At 35.9% G+C, this 12,728-nt stretch overlaps 1 protein-coding gene across 3 annotated transcripts in view; it reads left to right on the forward strand.

Moving 5' to 3' along the window:
* Positions 1–12,728, forward strand: part of PLCB1 (phospholipase C beta 1) — a 718,158-nt gene that overhangs the window by 701,027 nt on the left and 4,403 nt on the right. The window lies entirely within an intron of this gene.

Genomic DNA, 12,728 nt, shown 5'->3' on the forward strand with positions numbered 1-12,728 from the left:
GAGTATATAAAGAACTCAAAAAATTAGACAATAAGATAACAAATAACCCAATCAACAAATGGGCCAAAGACCTAAACAGACACTTCTCAGAGGAGAACATACAATCAATCAACAAGCACATGAAAAAATGCTCACCATCTCTAGCAGTCAGAGAAATGCAAATCAAAACCACCCTAAGATATCATCTCACTCCAGTAAGATTGGCAGCCATTATGAAGTCAAACAACAACAAGTGCTGGCAAGGATGTGGAGAAAAGGGTACACTTGAACATTGTTGGTGGGACTGCAAATTGGTGCAGCCAATTTGGAAAGCAGTATGGAGATTTCTTGGAAAGCTGGAAATGGAACCACCATTTGACCCAGCTATTCCCCTTCTGGGTCTATTCCCTAAAGACCTAAAAAGAGCATGCTACAGGGACACTGCTGCATCGATGTTCATAGCAGCACAATTCACAATAGCAAGACTGTGGAAGCAACCTAGATGCCCTTCAATAGACGAATGGATAAAAAAAAATGTGGCATTTATACACAATGGAGTATTACTCTGCATTAAAAAATGACAAGATTATAGAATTTGGAGGGAAATGGATGGCATTAGAGCAGATTATGCTAAGTGAAGCTAGCCAATCCCTAAAAAACAAATGCCAAATGTCTTCTTTAATATAAGGAGAGTAACTAAGAACAGAGTAGGGAAGAAGAGCATGAGAAGATTACTAACATTAAACAGGGATGAGAGGTGGGAGGGACAGGGAGAGAGAAGGGAAATTGCTTGGAAATGGAAGGAGACCCTTAGGGTTATACAAAATGACATACAAGAGGAAGTGAGGGGAAAGGGAAAAATAATACAAGGGGGAGAAATGAATTACAGTAGAGGGGGTAGAGAGAGAAGGGGGGGAAGGGAGGGGAGGGGGGATAGTAGAGGATAGGAAAGGCAGCAGAATACAACAGACATGAGTATGTCAATATGTAAATCAGTGGAAGTGTAACTGATGTGATTCTGCAATCTGTATACGGGGTAAAAATGGGAGTTCATAACCCACTTGAATCAAAGTGTGAAATATGATATATCAAGAACTATGTAATGTTTTGAACAACCAATAAAAAAAATAAAAATTAAAAAATTAAAAAAAAAATATATGATTTTCCCTATTCTGGTTTTCCATTCATTTGTCCTTTCTTATACTATTTGAATCTTTACAGAAATAGTCTAATTAAATTAGACTACAGTTAATGGCAAACAGAAAAATAGCCAGCAGACCAAATAAACATACCCTGAACTGAAGAATTACATAGGGGAAGTGGAAAGCCAGTATCTTCCCAGCAAGAAAAACACAAATAGAAAATCCCAGTGAAGGTTTAGAAATAGACTAGGCTAATTGCAACTGAGAGTATTTTTTTTTCACAAAATCATACTTTACTATTAAGAGGACAGCATATCAATGAGACCTGGTGCCACAGGATCTCTCTTCAACATCACTTTTCAATAAGATACTTCCCTTAGCCGGGCATGATGCCATATGCCTGTCATCCCAGCAACTGGGGAGGCTGAGGCAGGAGAGTCACAAGTTTGAGGCCAGCCTCAGCAACTTAGTGAGGGCCTAAGCAACTTAGTAAAAACCCTGTATCAAAATAAAAAAAAAATATGAAGAGGACTGGGGATGTGGTTCAGTATCCTTGAATTTGAGCTCAGTACCAAAGAAATAAAAGAAAAAGAAAAAACACTTTCTAAATATTTTATGAAAGCAACTTTGAAGTCATAGACATGCAAGGAAAATAGGTTTGAATTATTTGTTATTCTTCCCTTAACACACATAATATCAAGTTACTGAGATCTTCACTATTCTTATTTTTACATAGTAAGGAGTCAGCTTGGAGTGGTAGAGAGAAAATCCTGGATTAGGAGGCAAGAGTTTGGGTTCAGATCTTGATTCTCCTTAAAACACTTGAGTGGTAGTCTTTCATTACCTCATTTCACAAATGATGGGATTTGAACAATTTGTTGGCTGTTTACTCATTCAAGATTATAAAATAAATCTCTTAATCCTTGGACCAGAGCACAGGTCTTCAAATACTTAAGCAAGCTTTTTGCACTGTAAGTGCTGTAGTAACTTTCTGTTTGACAAAGTAACTCCTAACCACTACCTGAATTATTAAGGATTTTAAAGAAATCAAAATTCTTCTTCTAAGTTACAATCATTTTTTTTTTATTCCCAGCTATCATATACCCCAGTTGAGTCTTCCCACTGATACCACCTAAATCAAAATAGAAAGCTCCAAGATCTCTATAAAGGGAAAGTACTCTGGCACTGACACAAAAATATCAAGGACTAGAACGACACAGTAGCTGAGATGAAGTATCTTGCTGAGTAGCATAATTATTGCCTTAAATTGTGGTTTAATTTGCTTTTAGACGATGAATGGCTAGAGTCTGTACATAAAGCAACAAAGGTCTTGCTCCTAGAACATGATCAACAGTAAATTCTATATCCAGGCTATAGAACTTAATGCACACTTTTAACAGATATAGTGGGAGTCATGGGGACATACTATAATAGTGCTGCACAAAAGACACAAAACTTCCCTGGCGTGCAAGTTTGTGTGTATGTGGGGCTTAGCTGCTCTTAACTGAGTGCCACTGGGCTTAGCTGGGCTTGTTTATATATCCATGATTGTCTATAGGTCACATAGGTGTCTCTGTGAATCTTATCTATGCTTTCCTACATCTCTAGGCACTAGCTAGATGCTGACCCATCTAGGATGATTTTTGGCTATATGGCTGAGATGATTGGGGTGATTCCACTTGGTTCCATGTGGTTCATCTTCTATCACACTATTCCCAGTATATTTCCATGACCTGCAGAGGAAATAGAGTGAAAGTGAAACGAGGACTTTTATAAGTCTCTGTTTTGAGTCTTCTCCGTTAACATTCCTTTGGCCCCAGTCAAGTAACATGACTATTTCACATTCAAAGGATAGAGAAACAGACTCTGAATCTTAGGAAAAGGAACTCAAAAGTCATAAGCAAAGGCTGTGGATCTAGGGAAAAGTGAAATATTTGAGTCATTTAATCTAGTTCATCTACAAAGAAGAGAATTGACTAGATTGTAGTGTTGCTATGTTTGAGCCATATCCTTAGAAAACCACTAACTATTCTGGACCACAGCTTCATACTAAGTCAAAGGAAAGGGTTTGACTATATAATTGCAAAAAGCCCTTTCTAGGACTCCAAAGTCCTAGAAGATTTGACTATATAATTGCTAACATTCCTTTCCAAGGTTTCTGCAGCAATTTCTAGATACATGTAAGATAATTACAAAAGAAATTTTGAAATATATGTAGAGATTCAGAAGTATAAAGTATGGGCTGTTAGGAAATTTTAACATTTCAAGAGGGATATATTAGGGAAGGGACAGAAAGGAAGAAATAGTGACGGAGCTAGGTGAAAAGTCACAGAAATTTGTGTTCTCTGTGATTTTACAAGCAAGTTTCCTCTATGACAGTTTCATGAGAGAATAGGATGTACTGAGGAATTTACACTTTAGAGCTATGTCAGAATGCATTTGGCTTTTGTCTTAAATTTAAAATGCAAATGCATGTTAGCAGCTGCACTTGGTAAATCATATGATCTCTAGCTTCTGTCTTTCCTCTTTTATTAATTCAGTGTTTGGATCTATTTAACATTTTGTCTACCTTGTTCTGGGCTCCTCCATCTTTCCTTTCCTGTACACTTAGAAACCCTCATGCTGCCTCCAATAATCACTCTGAACCCCAATCTGAATATTACAAACTCCAGAGATCCAGAGTGATGACATCTACAGAAAAGAATCTTTGAATATACCACTCGTATCCTGAAATAATGGTGAAGAAGGAAAAGGATGCACAAAAGGAGAAAACTGCCGGAAGATCTTGGTCTGGAGTGGCAGTATCAAAATATGGTCCGGAGACCAGTGACTTCTGTGTCTCCTGGGAGCTTGTTAGAAATGCAGAGTTTTATGCCTCATCTCAGATTTGCTGAATCAGAATCTGCATTTTGACAAAATCTCTGGGTGCTTTGGATGTACAATAACTTTTGAGAAAAGCTTATTGAAAGCTTGCCCATCCTGTCATTTGTAACAAACAGCCATCCTTTACAGAAGTCTTCTCAACCACAAGGTATGGGTTCTCCACTGTAATCTATGGCTAATTACAGATGAAAGAAACATAGTAGTGATTTGATTTTTATATATTAGCACAGAGTCAAAAATTGAGTTCCACATTCTCAAGTCACTTTTACATACTTAAATTATACACCTTTAGATGGAGCAAAGAAAAGGTAAATTATAGCTAGAGTACTGTCTCCTCAGTGAATGTCTTTGGTTGTATGTCCCATATAAAAGGGGAAAGGTTGAGAGGTTCTGCCTCTGGAAAAGATAATACCAAGTATACAGGCAGACTGAACAAGGCCCAACTTTTTAAATCCAATCTCTTCCATAAAGTATTTCCCATATCACTCTAAGGTTATAATCTAGGCTTCATTTTCAGTGTCTGTAGCTTATGTTGTTCTGTAACATCCATTAAGCCCAATATCTTATTTTCTTCAAATACATTTCTTGTCCCTACAGGACCAAATACAGGCCTTACACCAATGAATAAAATATTATTTATTGGTAAATGCATCAATATCAACAACAATCCAGAACATAGTCCAAAATGAGAGATCTAACAAGTATCGTCATTGTATGGCATTGACCAAATAATGACTCAAATGATGTAAGTAGAAAGGACAAGGACCACTTAGTAGACAGGGTTTCAGATGTGTCAGGATATAAATACATTTTTCCCTCTTTCTTTTTAGCAGTGTAATTTCACAATATTGATTTATAAGCAATCATAATATGTAGAAAATTATGCATGATCTCATTTAAACCTTTTAACAATGGCCTGGGGAAATTTGGCTTATTAATCCTCCTTTTATGTGTGAGAAAATTGGAATTCTAAGAGATTAAATAAACTGCCTAAGGTTGTACTTCATAAAATGCAAACATTCTATGCCAAAGCAAAGAAAGAGTCTTATCTGTCCCACAATGAATTATCCACTTTGTGTATATCTATGACAACAGGTTAATTTGTGGTTGCTTTCTTAACCCTTTGCAATGGACCCTATTGTTAGTTGGTATTTGTTCACAAGATGAAAATTAATTTTCATACCATTTTCAAGCAAATATAATTATTTGGGAAAATCTTCCAAGAGTATAAGCATGCACCACACTTCAACACCTGCAAAAAAGTAACTGGAATTCATAGCCACTGTGACTTGATTGTATGATTCCACATTGACATGAACTATCCAAGTTATTTCTTTTAGGTGTGGAGTACTTCCAACTTTGACCTAGAAATACACTGATCACCTCTTTACTCCCTTTCTTTAGATTTCAGTTGCCAATAGCAACTTGGAAGTACAAGGCTGAACAAAAGCTGCTTTTTACATGAGTAGTTTGTAATTTTGAACTTCAGTCATGGTCAGTGGTGATTATTTATTTATAAGGGTTATACCTGCCTCGGGTCATAAGGGAATCCAAACTGTTTGAATATGCCGTGCCTCTGCTGAGAATCTATGAATTTTGTCAATTTTTGAACAGTTTTTGCTTTAACTTACTGACATTGTGTGCTCAATTCACAGAGCTAATGTACCTTGTAAACTGGACTCTCTCTGGTGTTGCTTTGGGCTTCTTATTCCCCTGGCAGATTGTTTTTCCTTTTCATTCTTTTTTTTTTAACTTCACTTTTTTTTTAATTGGAGCATTATAGTTGTACATAGTGATGTGATTTTTTGTAACATAATCATACATGCACACAATATAACAATATAATTTGGCCAATATCATTCCCTAGCCCTTTGCCCCTCCCTCCCTACCTCCCCTGGCAAACATTTTTATCCAATGGGCTCCAAGAATTATTAGCTTCCTTGCCCTATCCCCATGTTTATAGAAAGAGTTTTCCTAACTCCTATTTCAAGGATGAAGACACACAGATTTATGAAGGAACTTCAATTTTGGTGCTAGGACACCCAACCTTTGAGGCCTTCTCTTCCATACCCTTAGAACATTAAATCTCTAGACCTGCAAGATGGAGAATCCATTCTGCAAACTCAGGAGCCCCATAGCTTAAAGTTCCTTTGTTATTTTCATGATTTAGTAATTTCCTTTTCTTATATTCAAACTCAGCTATAAATTTAAATAACTGTGTTCCATTTTATTCAGATTTCCCTGCAATGGGAATAGAAAATCAGCCATATTGACCCAAAGTCCCATCTCAATGTATTCTAAGGAAGCTTGGAGGAAAACAAATAAGCAAAAACTGGATTGGTTAGGATTTATAATACAATACAGTTTTCCCAAATGGCACACAATCCTCAGTAACTTGACTGACCTCTCTCTGTACTTTTCATACGACCCTGTTATTTCTATTCTTGGATAAGGTAAAAATTTATGAGATTATTCTAAAAATAAGAAGAGGGCTTACAAGGTTGCTCAGGCTAATTTTGAAACCACACAATCTATGGATATATTTGGTAAATGTTTTCCCCATTGTTTTAAATATACTCTCATCATCTCACTGATGACATTGAAGTTAAAATACTATTTTGCTGACAATAATTCTTCACAAAATTCTCCTGGACACGGTGTCCCACATTAAGAATTCTGCATTTTTTGTGTGTGTCTTAAAAAATATATTAGATTTTTGTTTCATTTTAGAATGCTACTTTATGCTAAAAATAAGTCACATTACCATAAAAATAAGAAGTAGAAAAAATAAAAATATACATAATCCCCACAGAATTTATATTGTACTGTTTCCTTTCAAAGTAGTTCTAAATTCTTAAAAAGTATTCTCACAACTATAATCACAGTATACATCCAACTGTGGGCATCCTTTTTACATTAATCATGATGTTATGATAATTACATTACATACTATATTATAATTATTTCTCCCTGTTTTCAAAGCCATTTATTAGACTACATTTATTTGGTTAAATCTTTTTATAAAACTGGAAACCTAATTTGTTTTACAGATATGCTTCTGCTTATTTTTTGGTTTTCCATTATCTTTACCAATAAATTTCAAAATAGTTTGAGCAAAATTATTAAAGAAATATATTATCATGTCTATCTTCCGAAGACCAGGAGATAGTGTTTGAAAGGGTTAAAATACTGTGAGGAATTAAACTTTAAATATATACAGCAGATGCTCCCAGAGAGGAAGAAAAAAGATAAAATAATCTAAAATGTCTAATGAGAAAACAAAAACAAATGACCCCATATGTATATCAAAGATCAACATAATCATACAAAAATATAATTGTTATTTCAAGTGAATTTTGGCAAAATAATATTGTACATACTTGGTAGGATATGTTCTGGAAATAAAATGAACTTGAAAAACGCCTTAAGCTTCACATGGTTCTTTTATTGATGGGTCCCTGTGTTGAAACTATTTCTGTATATGTTAACTTAAGCATATGAGTAAACATGCTAATGCTGTTAGGGAGCAAAATTTTCATTGAAAGTAAAAGATATACAAGTATAAAAGCAAGAAAGTTAAGAAAAAATATAATATTACATTTAAGATTGAAATACTAGTATGTAATGAGAACTTTTCAAAGCATATTTCCTAACAGTCTACTGAGATGCGCTGGGAACAATGATCACTTTTAGCATCCAGGGCTTGGTTTATTAATGACTTCTTCACAAGGAACCAAGCTCCATGGAAAAGCAGATGATTTCAGGACTGGAGCAAAGGAAATATAAGAATGTCTGGTTTATTGTATTGTACCAAACAAGAAAGGAAACCCACTAGGGGCTTTCAAAAGGACCTGGGAGCTATCTTAATGGGCTCCCACTGATCCAACTCAAGACAATTTGAACATCCAAAAGAACCACGGCTGCTACTGATTTAAAACCAAGGAATAAATAAAAATTATTGTCTCTCATGATTTTCAAGAAAGAGAAGGAAAAGAACACTCATTTGTCATTTTTTGAAATGATTATTTTCTTAACTCCTTCCTTAGAAAAATGTGTAATTACAGGAAAGGAATTAAAATTTACCCAATCTTTTAAGAGAGAATTTAATTTCGTCTGCATAAATGAAGGAAAGCTCTTCTTTGCAGAAGAATGCCAATTATATATGAAATAATTAGAAAATTAACATTTATGTCCAGTGAGAGCCAAGAATCCTCAGTTCCATTTGAGGGTATGAAGGAAATTTTACATGGATCCAGAGTTTGACCCCATAGAATAACTACCAATTGTAAAGGCAAAACCATGTCTCAATCAAAATCAAAATATTGTATTTATCACTTTATCTAAATGATCAGACAGCATCTCTAAAACTCTACACCCACCAACACTTTGTAATATGAGATGTAAAATAATGTCTATTGAATATCTTTGCCAGAACAAATGTTTAACCTCCATCTAATCGAGCTTATAGCCTTAACTTCTAGTTTATAGGAAATAAAAGTTTCGAGGAGCAACAGAACAAACAAATAATCAGAAAAACTCAGAATAAGGGTGCTCTATTATAAAAAAATTGACAAACCTTTTACTAAAATCCAAGTCATAAGACACCTAAAGTATTTCATGGTTTCACATGGGAAAAATTAGACTGACATATAACTAAATGTAATACACTAATTTTGGGTTTTGATCTAAAAACATGATCTAGAAGAGATTTGGAAGGGATAATTTGGAAGGGAAATTTTGAACAAGAGTGAGTCTTAGATAATATTAAGTAACTATTATGAATTTTCTTTAAGTGATATGATATTTTCTTTTTTTTTTTAAGATAGAGTGAGAGAGAGAGAGAGAGAGAGAGAGAGAGAGAGAGAGAGAATTTTTTAATATTTATTTTTTTTTAGTTATCGGCGGACACAACATCTTTGTTTGTATGTGGTGCTGAGGATTGAACCCGGGCTGCACGCATGCCAGGCAAGCGCGCTACCGCTTGAGCCACATCCCCAGCCCATGATATGATATTTTCATGTCAGAAAATATCTTTATTTTAACATGTGTGCTACAGTATTTGTGGGTGAAATGTCATGAGGTCTAAAACATTTCAAAAGATGTAACAAAAAATATAGCAATAGATAGTAAGTGAAAATTATTTTCAAGTGTTGTTTTGGGATTTTTTTATTGTTATGTTTGATTTTGTTTTGTTTTTCCTAGAGAAATTCTTAATTAAGTATCCTAGTACCTCCAACCTTATGTCTTGGTACCTTTATTTTCCATAAACTAGATTCCCAAAAGTGAAGTTTCTAGATCAAAAGCTATGTATATTTTTCTTCTTATAAATAATATGAGATTATTGTTCAATGTTTGCAAATATCTTTGGAGAGTCTGGGGTTGTCACTCAGTGGTGATGCGCTTACTTGCTTGGTATGGTCAAGGCCTGGGTTTGATCCTAAGTACTGCACAATAAATAAATATCAAGAAAACATCTTTGGGTTCAAAGTGTAATTTCAGTTGATAATCAACAATAAATACATGAGTTGATTTTACATGAAGATTTGAATTTCTGACTTTTCTTGTAAAACAAGAATCTAACAAGCATCAGCTAGAACTGGGTATTTTGATACCTGTGTCAGATAGGCTGTGTCTTCTCTAGGACCCCTGACTCTACCACTCCTTCTCTCTTATGCCTTATGTTTCTCTCACTTTCATGAATTTCCTGATCCTAGCAAACACAAGTTGCAACACTTGGGCTGGAAAAGCTCTAGACTGTTGATAGATAGGACTTTTTTAGAATGGAGACAGATATTGCTCTGCATAATTTTCATATTTTCTCAAATGAACAATTATTTCATTTATAAGAAGCAAAAAAAATCAAGACTTCTAACTTAGTATCCAATAATAAATACAGTTTTGAAATTAACTTAATAACTGAATGTCTTTTTAAAAAGAGTGAAATATATGGCGTTTCAAATAAACTATGAAGCAGTGACCTAGTTTAGAATACAATGAAATCTATTACTGCCTCATGATAAAAGGAAAAGTCTGATAAAGTTATAATTTAGCCACAATTGAGTCAATGATTTAAATTGTTAAAGATCATTATTATTATTAAATTACCAAAATTAAGTCTTTAGTAGAATTTAATTACTAAAAATATTTAAAAGTGATAATTTGGTATTTTTCCCCATGTTTTAGTGTTCTTTTTTTAATGTTTTAAAAAGAAACAGCACTTATCAAGCACCACAGGGTCATGTTCACCAACGACCGTTAACCTAGAAAAATTGCCTGCTCTGTCAAATAAATATGTCAATGTTTAAAAGCTCCCTGGTCCAAACTCAATGGAAATAGTTATCTACTGTGTTCTGAAAACAGAGTCCTTTACCGCTCTCCATTTCCCTACCTGCCTTGGAAATGAAACTAACCGCATGTAAGGCTGAACTGAAATTGAAGCAAATTGATAAGACTGGAATGGTAGTAAACGGAAGCTGTCAAACCAGACTGAGACTTCACTCATGCTGAAGAGGGAGACATTGTCAAAGTCCTTCTTCCTTCCAAATTGTTGGGAAAGGGGAGAGAACTGGTTATTATGTTCTTGTCTTTGAGCCTCCAGTGATTTGATTGCAGGACACAGAGGGTGGGACTCTGTTCATGGTGCTTTTGTTCCATCAGAGCTGTGGGCATCCTGGTGCATCCTTGGGCCATAGATTAGCACACTATATTCATAAATACTCTGCATTTTATATTTGAAGAGAATAATTTGCTTTCAATACGCAGGCTAAGACATTCTTATCAGACACTTTTTAAAAAATAATTTTCAGTTGTAGATGGACACAATACCTGTATTTTATTTATTTATTTATATGTGGTGCTGAGGATCAAACCTGGGGCCTCACACGTGCAAGGCAAGCGCTCCACCACTGAGCCACAACCTCAGCCAATTTTTCTAGCTTAACAGTCATTGGAGAACATGACCCCATGGTGCTTGATAAGTGCTGTTTCTTTTTAAAACATTTAAAAAAGAACACTAAAACATGGGGGAAAAATACCAAAGTATCACTTTTAAATATTTTTAGTCATTAAATTCTAGTAAAGACTTAATTTTGATAATTTAATTATAATAATAATCTTTAACAATTTAAATCATTGACTCAATTGTGACTAAATTATAACTTTATCAGACTTTCAATGTGGTGAAAAAATAATTTGAACATGATCCAGTGTCTAGAGCTGCCACATGGCAATCAAGCGCCCCTTGGTTTTGAGCAATGAGAGTGTGGAGATGTGGCAAGCCAGCCATGGGCTGTGTGTGTTTGAACTATGAGCATTGAGCACAAAGGGTGGACTGATCGGGTGTTACCCCTCTGTTTGGTCGGCAAGGCAGTCTTTTCCTTGGCTCTGCCTATGATCCCCACACAGCACATGAGATGGGCATGGCCTTCCTAGATGTCAGTCAACCTGCTGACAACAAGACACATGAGGTTAGACTCAACCCTCTAAAACCAGACCCCTTGCCTCATTTTAATGGCTTCTTCCCAATAAAAGGGTTCAGCACATGCTCCTTGCACTCTTTCTTGCCTGCCTTGCCCTCCTTGTGGGATCTGTGGCTGAGGAGCGGTCACTGAACCCAAAGGAAAGGTACTTTCTGTGTCTGTGTCTTTATTTAGTTTTCAAAATCACTTGGAGTGACCCTGATCCATTTAGTCGTGTGACACGACAATCCAGTATCCATTATTTGCGATTCTTGGGGCCTGTTGTCTTTCAGAATTCAGAGCTTTTCTGATTTTTAGAGAGATAACATGATGCTGGTACCATGAGCACCAAGCTCCAGAGAAGCCTCCAAACTAATTAATTTGTTTGCAATTAAGTGCATTGATACCATCAAGGTGGCTCATGCCTATAGTCCCAGCAATTTGGGAGGCCAAGGCAGGAAAATTGCAAGTTTAAGGCCAGCTTCAGCAACTTATGGAGACCCTGTCCCAAAATGAAAATGACTACGGATGTAGCTCAGTGGTAAATCAACCTGGGTTGAAGTCCTCATAACAGAAAGAAGGGAGGAAAGAAGGGAGGGAAGAACCAGGGGGACAGATGGATGAGCATGAATAGTACATGAAGGAAAGTAAATAATGCCAATGAGTTTGCCACAAATTTACCAGAAATTTCTGGATTTCAGAAATTTGAGCATTTTAGAATTATAGAGATTATTTAATAAAGACTAAAAAACAAGACTTAGCAAAATTTCTCTGGCATGGAAGCAAGAGTGAAAGGAGTTGAATTAGAGGACATTGTTCAGCAGCTGACACTGTCCAAAGGGAAGTCCAGACCTAGAGGGGCAGATGTCCCGAAGACTGGCTTCACTCTGGACATTCAAGAGGTCAGGGCAAGTCCCAGAGACTAAACTGAAAGCTGCCAGTGGAAGATATACAGCCAGGATCAAGACAAAAAGTATAATAGGTTCCTCAAGTAGAACTCAGACAGGATGATAATCAGAGTAGCCTAAATAGATCACCTGCATCAGCGTCACCCAGAGCTGCCAAGAAATTCATGGCCTCAGGCTCCACCCAACGCCTCCTGAATCAGAATCAAGACCAAGATCCCACAGGTACACCTTTAAGGTGCACTCAGGTCATGTGGCATGGAGATCATGTTGCATGTTGTTGTTGAGAGGCACGGAGAGAAATTACTTAAAGATACTAAGGACACCTCTTAAGAAAAGTTGTCTCAAGACTAATGAGAGGG

The sequence above is a fragment of the Spermophilus citellus genome (assembly GCF_964194105.1).
Source record: "Spermophilus citellus genome assembly, chromosome: 4".
Lineage (NCBI taxonomy): Eukaryota > Metazoa > Chordata > Mammalia > Rodentia > Sciuridae > Spermophilus > Spermophilus citellus.